The sequence below is a fragment of the Odocoileus virginianus genome, chromosome 1 (genome assembly GCF_023699985.2).
Source record: "Odocoileus virginianus isolate 20LAN1187 ecotype Illinois chromosome 1, Ovbor_1.2, whole genome shotgun sequence".
Taxonomy (NCBI): Eukaryota; Metazoa; Chordata; class Mammalia; order Artiodactyla; family Cervidae; genus Odocoileus; species Odocoileus virginianus.
In genome coordinates, this window is record NC_069674.1 from 28,499,722 (window position 1) to 28,507,579 (window position 7,858).

Below are 7,858 nucleotides of genomic sequence, written 5' to 3' on the forward strand. Positions count from 1 at the left end.
CATCTCCTGTTTGACCACTTCTAATTTGCCTTTATTCATGAACATTACGTTCCAGGTTCCTATGCAATATTTTTCTTTACAGCATTGGAGTTTACTTCCATCACCAGTCACATCCACAACTGGGCCTTGTTTTTGCTTTGGCTCCGTCTCTTCATTCTTTCTGGAGTTATTTCTCCACTGATCTCCAGTAGCATATTGGGCACCTACTGACCTGGGAAGTTCATCTTTCAATGTCTTATATTTTTCCCTTTTCATACTGTTCTTGGGGTTCTCAAGGCAAGAATACTGAAGCTGTTTGCCATTCCTTTCTCCAGTGGAATACATTTTGTCAGAACTTTCCACCTTGACCCGTCTGTTTTGGGTGGCCCTACATGGCATGGCTCATAGCTTCATTGAGTTAGACACGGCTGTGTTCCTTGTGATCAGTTTGATTTGACTCCTTCAGGGTTCATCGTAGGGAGTGGCTGTAGTTTGATGGCTGCTAAGCGGCAGGTATTCTTCCTGAGTTCCCTCAGGTCTCACCAGCTCACATTGAAGGGCTGCAATCATTGATAACTGTGAAATTCTTTTTACTAATGTGGCAGGAAATACTCCATTTCTCAAAGGTTTTACAGAACATAAAACTTTGTTTTACATTACATGCTGACATTATTTTATATATTTTTGAACTTGTGTTATGGTTGATTGTTGATCTAATTTAACCATGGGCACATGTGTGTACTCACTCTTATCTGAATCCTTGCGGCCCCATGAGTTGCAGAAAGGGGGACCCCTTCCAGGGCCGAAAGTGCACTCTTGTCTAACACTTGGAAATGAATCTGAGGTGACACATGTGCAGACAAAGCAAGATATTTTATCAGGAAGGGGCTGCCAGGAGGAGAGCAGCAGGGTAAGAGAGCCCAGGAGAACGGCTCTGCCAGCTCTGGCTCGCAGTCTCGGGTTTGCTGGTGATGGGATTAGTTTCCGGGCTGTCTTTGGCCAGCCATTCTGAGCAGAGTCCTTCCTGGTGGAGCACGCATTGCTAGCCAAGATAGATGCCAGTGAGAAGGATTCTGGGAGGTGGTTGGATGCATGGTATCACCTTTTGACCTTTCCTGAACTCTTGTGGTTGGTGGTGGCTTGTTAGTTCTGTGTTCCTTACCAGGATCTCCTGTCATAAAACAACTCATGCAAATGGTTACTATGGTACCTGGCCACGGTGGGCGGTTTCAGTCAGTGTACTTCCCCTAACATATGGACTGTAATCCTCCAGGCTCCTCTGTCCATGGGATTTTCCAAGTGGGAACACTGGACTGGGTTAGCCACTTCCTTCTTCAAGGGATCTTCCTGACCCAAGGATCGAACTGGAGTCTCTAGAATCCCCTGCATTGGCAGGCTGGTTTTTTACCACTGAGTCAGCTGGGAAGCACACTTCCAATTTATTAAAATATGTATTTGATTTTGTGTAATTCTACAGGTTCAGTGTCATAGGATGAAGATTTAAGCATGCCGTTGCAACAAAATTAACAGCTGATATTGCCTGCCTTAGCTGTGAACTTATTTCATAAAGAATTGTTTTGCTCTGTTGCACTCCCCAGTAGATTTTAATCTCATTTTCTCATAATTTAATCTTTTAAACTCTTTACAAGTGATGTTTTTATTATTATGTTAATTACCTTCTAACAAGTTTTGGTTCTTTTTAACCTTGTAGAAATAATCAACTCATTTTCACATTTAGGTAAAAGTGTAATATTTTTGTTTGAAGCATATTGGGTTTTGCAGCTCATTCACTTTTCTATATCCATTATTTAAAAGTTTCCATTCAGTTGCCTGGATGTCAAATAACAGTAGTGTCATAAAGTAAATATAAGGGCTTTTCATTAAAGATGCATAAGCTTCAATAGTCTTTCAATTAGTTATTGATAAATGGAAAATGACATTCTCCCCAAAAGAACAACGGGGAAAAAAAGCCTTGTATTTATCTCAGAACTTTTCTGTTAAGTCAAAAAGAAAAAGTATCACTGCCTGCATTCTTTCCATTGCAGTGAAAATTCAGTATCTGACCCATCCCAATAGAGACTGTGAAAATGATAACAGTTTCCTAGCCACCAAGAATTAAAAATTTGTCCTAAAAATCTTAAGTATTTTTGTACAGATTATCAGAACTGCAAGAATAATGTCAAGTACAAAATACAATGTATATGTTTTTGTCACTTGATAAATTTAAATTTCCTATAAAGATTTCCATTGGTGTTATAGTTTACCTACCACTTTTTCTGTTATGTAAGTGCTCACAGAAAGATTTTGAAATCAGTGTGAGGAAATGGTTGAACATAAGAATTCAAAGTAATATGAATGTTTTCGTTTCAAAATATCTTCATTTTTCAGATGATTTACTTTAAATTTTACACAAACTTGGTATATGAGCTACAGATTGTGAGGGCATACTCTTCTTAATGTAGACTTTGCTGCAGTTTCACAACCTAAGATTCTAGTTACCAAGTAATAAAATAACTAGCCTCTCTGGTTGCAGAGATAGTGTTTATGCTATAAATCAAAGCACTAGCTACTTGTAAACAGTGATGAAGCCAAACAGCCTGAAACAATTTAATACCAAGAGATGTGGGGATTTCCTCTGTTTATCCTAAAAAAGTGTTAACTTCAAAATATTTAAGTGCTTGCAGTTTTATTTCAAAATAAAAACAGCTCAGATCCAGTTATGGCAACTTAATGAAGTCACTTTTCATTCTTCAGTCTTTCTTAGTTTCTGCTGTGTAACTACTACTATAAAAAAGAATTTTCTAGAACTGATGACAATAATTGGTAAAATATATTTCTGAGCATAAGCACAGAAATATTTTACTATACAGTCAAAGATTTTTATCAATAATAACCTTGAATTTGTCTACCCTGTAATAAAATTGCAATGTTACTGCATAGTTAGACATTGGCTTAGAACAGAAACTGAACTTGGTTATAAAGCATTGGGTCTCCAGTGAGATTTTACTGGACTGTAAGTTAGTAAACAGAAAGCTGAATTTTAAAAAGTCAGGAGACCAGAAGGGGAGCTCTCACACCCTGTGACCAGTATCTAATGAAGCTTGGAAGAAGATAGACTCCTTGTCTTTTGGCAGTGAGAAGTCAGCCAGTGAGAATGGTCACAAGGCAACCAATGAAAATGCTTGGATGCTTTGTTTCCCATAACCCTCTCAACTTCCTTTTCCCCTCTCTGAAAGAGTTCTGTTCTCATTCTAAGAGGTGATTTTGCAACTCTCCCTCAAAAATGAGAAGATTGGGGTGCTCTCCTCCTTGTTGATTTCATTTCAAGGAGATGCCTTCCAGTTTCCTAGAGAGAGACATAGCTGGGTCATAAAGTTCTTAAGAATGTTATTTCATTTCTAAAAGATTTACATAAGTTTCAGAGACAAAGGAAAAGCTTATCAATTGCAGCTTTCTAAAGTAAGCATTCTAAGAAAAGGGGTGAGGGAAGTCTCTCCTTTATTTTCAACATGGAGAACTGTCTCTTATTTTTAATTTATATATGCCTTTATAGTAGAATTGGAAATAGAATGGGGAAAAGCGAATAGAAAATCTCTGCCATTTATCTTCAGACTTAAGATGCAGAATAGAAATCATGGAGAAGGAAATGGCAACCCTCTCCCGGATTCTTGCTTGGGAAATCCCATAGACAGAGGAGCCTGGTGGGCTACAGTCCATGAGGTTGCAAAGAGTGGGACATACCTTAGCAACTAAACAGAATGACCAAAAAAGAGAAACAAGCATTTTAAAATTAATTTTTGATGTATAGTTGTTTTAAAATTGTGTGTTAGTGTCTACTATACAGCAAAAACTGAATCAGCCATATATATATAAACACTCTTTTTTGGATTTCTTTCCCATTTAGGTCACCACAGAGTACTGAGCTGGATTTTCTGAGCTATACAGTAAAGATGTTTGGTTTTTATCTACTTACTAATGTGTAATATCAAGACAGATAGTTCTCATTAAGAAGGAAAATATTTAGCATAATGTAATCTAAAATTATAAGAAATATTTACCATTTATATCTAAGCTTAATCTAATAAAATTATGCTTTCAAATGTGAAAAAAAGAACTTTCTTTACTTGTGTCCAAGTTCCAATATTCATTGTTCCAGGAAGGTAACTGGAAAGTAAGATAAAAAAGAGTTTCACAGGGAAGACTTGCACAACATTTACACAAACCCATTTCCTGGAATATGCTCTGAGAAAAGAAGAATACGTGGGAGAATAGCACGGGAAACATTTCATTTGCCTCCCTTTGTAGGATGTTCAAAAACCACATTTTCATCTTGAAGTCTTTGTGGAGTCCAGCTTTTGGTAAGTCCTTTTAATTTTATTTTTGAAATAACATAAACTTTCCAAATTAGAGCAATCTTTTTCCCAAAGCTTGCAATAGTAAGAGTCTCCTGTCTGTTGCCCGGACAGGAGGCCACTTCATCTGTAAACCCTTCGATCTCTTCACGCCGTTCAGCGTGGGGCTCATCTACCTGCTCTGCCGCTGCTTTGAACGAGTATGTCTCTTTAAGCCGACTACCAGCCGTCCTGCCAACTCAGAGAGGTATGTGGTGTGCAAGGGCCTGAAGGCGGGCATAGATGAAGTGCGGGATTACCTCTTCTCAGTCAACATTAAACTCAACCAGCTGCGGAACACTGATTCTGACGTCAACCTTGTTGTCCCCTTGGAGGTGATCAAGGGGGACCATGAATTTACTGACTACATGATACGGTCCAACGAGGGCCACTGCAGTCTGCAGATCAAAGCTCTGGCCAAAATCCGTGCCTTTGTGCAAGATACGACCCTGATCGAGCCTCGGCAGGCAGAGATCCGGAAAGAGTGCCTCCAGCTCTGGGGGATCCCGGACCAGGCTCGAGTTGCTCCTTCTTCCACAGATCCAAAATCTAAGTTCTTCAAGCTCATCCAGGGCACTGAGATTGACATCTTCAGCTATAAGCCCACTCTGCTTACTGCCAACACCCTGGAGAAGATCCGCCCAGTGCTCGACTACCGCTGCATGGTGTCTGGCAGCGAGCAGAAGTTCCTCATCGGCCCGGGGAAGTCTCAGATCTACACGTGGGATGGCCGCCAGTCAGACCGCTGGGTCAAGCTGGACCTGAAGACAGAGCTACCCCGGGATACTCTGCTCTCCGTGGAGATTGTCCATGAGCTGAAAGGGGAGGGGAAGGCCCAGTGGAAGATAAGTGCGATCCACATCCTTGATGTCCTCGTGCTGAATGGCAGCGACGTGCGGGAGCAGCACTTTAACCAACGGATTCAGCTTGCTGAGAAATTTGTGAAAGCTGTTTCTAAGCCCAGTCGGCCCGACATGAATCCCATCCAGTCCTCCACCGGCTGGAGGAGATGGAGAAGATTTTTGTTAGGTTAGAGATGAAGATCATCAAGGGCTCCAGCGGCACGCCGAAGCTCAGCTACACAGGGCGTGACGATCGGCACTTCATGCCCACCGGCCTCTACATCATCAGGATGGTGAACGAGCCATGGACAATGGGATTCAGTAAAAGCTTCAAGAGGAAGTTCTTCCACAACAAGAAAACCAAGAACTCTTACCTTTGACCTCCCTGCAGATGCCATTGCTCCATTTCACATCTGCTACTACGGCCAGCTCTTCTGGGAGTAGGGGGATGGCATCCGTGTGCACGAATCTCAGAAGCCCCAGGACCCGGACAAGCTGTCCAAGGAGAATGTCCTTTCCTTCATCCAGACGCACAGCGCCTGAGGGCCTGGGGCGCGCCCACCCTGCCCAACGCCCTGTCCTTCCGAGCCCGGCCTTGAGGGCGGTGCCCCTCCAGCTCCTCTGAAGAACTCAGTTGGAGCCTTTAGAGGACACATGTTCCTTCTGTGGGACACTCTGAACTTTCCTCGCTGGAGTGCTGCCTGGGAACTGTCTGCCCTGGCAAGACAGGACTCCGTCAGCTCCTGCAACAGGTCGAGGTCAGGGCCTAGGGCACCTGGGGCCAGTGGGGGATATGTCTGGGGCAGCAGGGCTCTGCCGTTCTCACCTATAGCGCACACTCACTTTTCTGAGTTCTGTGCATTGCCCGAAGGTGCCCGTGCCCCTGCCTTGCCCAGCTTTCTATTGGGCAAACCCTGAGAGGGAGGAGGCCCACTGTTGTCAGCTGGCCGGAGCAGCTGCTATATAAATCAAAGTTTTGTTTCTTTGAGCTTGTTCTGTTTTGATGCCAAGTTGGAGAATATTGCCTCTTCCCTTGCCCTGGAGTTCTTCCCAGCTCACACCTCTGACCATCCTGCAGGCCGGGAAGGGAAGCATGTGGACTCTGTCCGATACTACATAGGATGCAGGTGGCATGTCCGGGGGTGGGTGTGACTGCTTCCTGGGGTTGTAGAGCCTTTCTGTGCCCCACCCCTCTCAGTGTAAACCCTGGGCAGCTCTAGAAGGGGAGTAAGCAGCCTTGAAGACCTGCGTTTTCTGTGGCCAGCAGTGGTGGCCCCCCATAACAGGGTCCTCCAGGGTTGGTGGCACCCAGTCCTCTGGTGATCATGGCACTCCTGGTTGCCCCAGACACCTTGCCACCCTCCCCCTCCTTTGTTTTCTTCCCCAGCAGGAAGCACAGTTGCTTTTGTTTGTCCTTATGTGGTCACTCCATGTCCTCTATCTTGGCGAGCAGAGAGGGAAGCTGGGCGGTAGTTTTGGGTGGGGGAGGGAACCTGTGGTTATGGGAAATACCTCTCAGAGATGCTCACAGGGGCTCCCTAGGGCCTCATCCCAGTACTAGTCTGGTTTCCATGGAGATAGAGGGCACCGAGGCTTCCCGTGAGGTTGGAACTAACTCCACCTCAGGGGTCTCCAGCCAGCATCTAGCCCCTCCCCCAGGTTGTCAGCAGCACCGCTGAGATGCTGTATTTCCACCTAATTCTGGGTATCAGTATGTCTTGCAGAACCTTGGATCATTAAAGACAAACATATTTTTTAAAAAAAATAAGCAAAAACTTAAGAGTAGTACAAAATATTTGAGTCATACTTTTCCTACTTGAGTGTTTCCTAGAATTGCTTTATTTCTTTCTAATGATGAAACATGTTGTAGTGAGGGTTAAAACCAATCTGACAAGTAGCTTAAAATAAGTTACTCTTCCATTTTACTTTGATTTCATGACTTAAAATCCATAGGAATCTTTCTTCAGTTTTAAGTCCAAGAAATGCAAATGAAAGTGTCATAGTGTTTATAATTCTGAGCCAATTTTAATTACAATTCAATGTCCACCTTCTGTTTATTGACTCAAAAATTTTATCTTAGAAATTTTTCTTTATTTATATTTTTAACTCTTTTAGGTTCAGATTGTTGTATTCTCCTCTACACGGATCCCAGGTATGTGTATAATGAGTCTATGTTGGCAAACTTCCACAACTATCTCATTCTAATTATTAAATGCTTTTTTATCTTTACATTTAATTCAATATGCTGAAATTTGTCCTCCCTTAGATAGCTGTTGTTGTTTAGTCACTATGTCACGTCCACCTCTTGCAACCCCATGGGCTGTTGCCTACCAGTCTCTTCTGTCCATGATTTCGCAGGCAAGAATACTGGAGTGGGTTGCCATTTCCTTCTCCAGGGTATTTTCAAGACACAGGGATTGAAGCTGTGTCTCCTGCATTGGCAGGCAGATTCATCACCACTGAGGTAATGAATAAGGGAAACCCTCATTAGATAGACTTGTTTAAAATTGTGTGGATGCTTCAACTGTTGTATCATTATTGTGGTTTTATTTTTATTCCCACTTATTTTGTTGTTTTATGATTTCTCCTTTGATTCTCATATTTCTACCTTAAATCTTCATGTATGGAAGGCTTTAAACAATTAGA

At 42.6% G+C, this 7,858-nt stretch overlaps 1 pseudogene; it reads left to right on the forward strand.

The window, feature by feature from the left end:
* The first annotated feature begins 703 nt into the window (after positions 1–703).
* Positions 704–6,977, forward strand: LOC110141522 (cap-specific mRNA (nucleoside-2'-O-)-methyltransferase 1-like; annotated as a pseudogene).
* Positions 6,978–7,858: the final 881 nt, after the last annotated feature.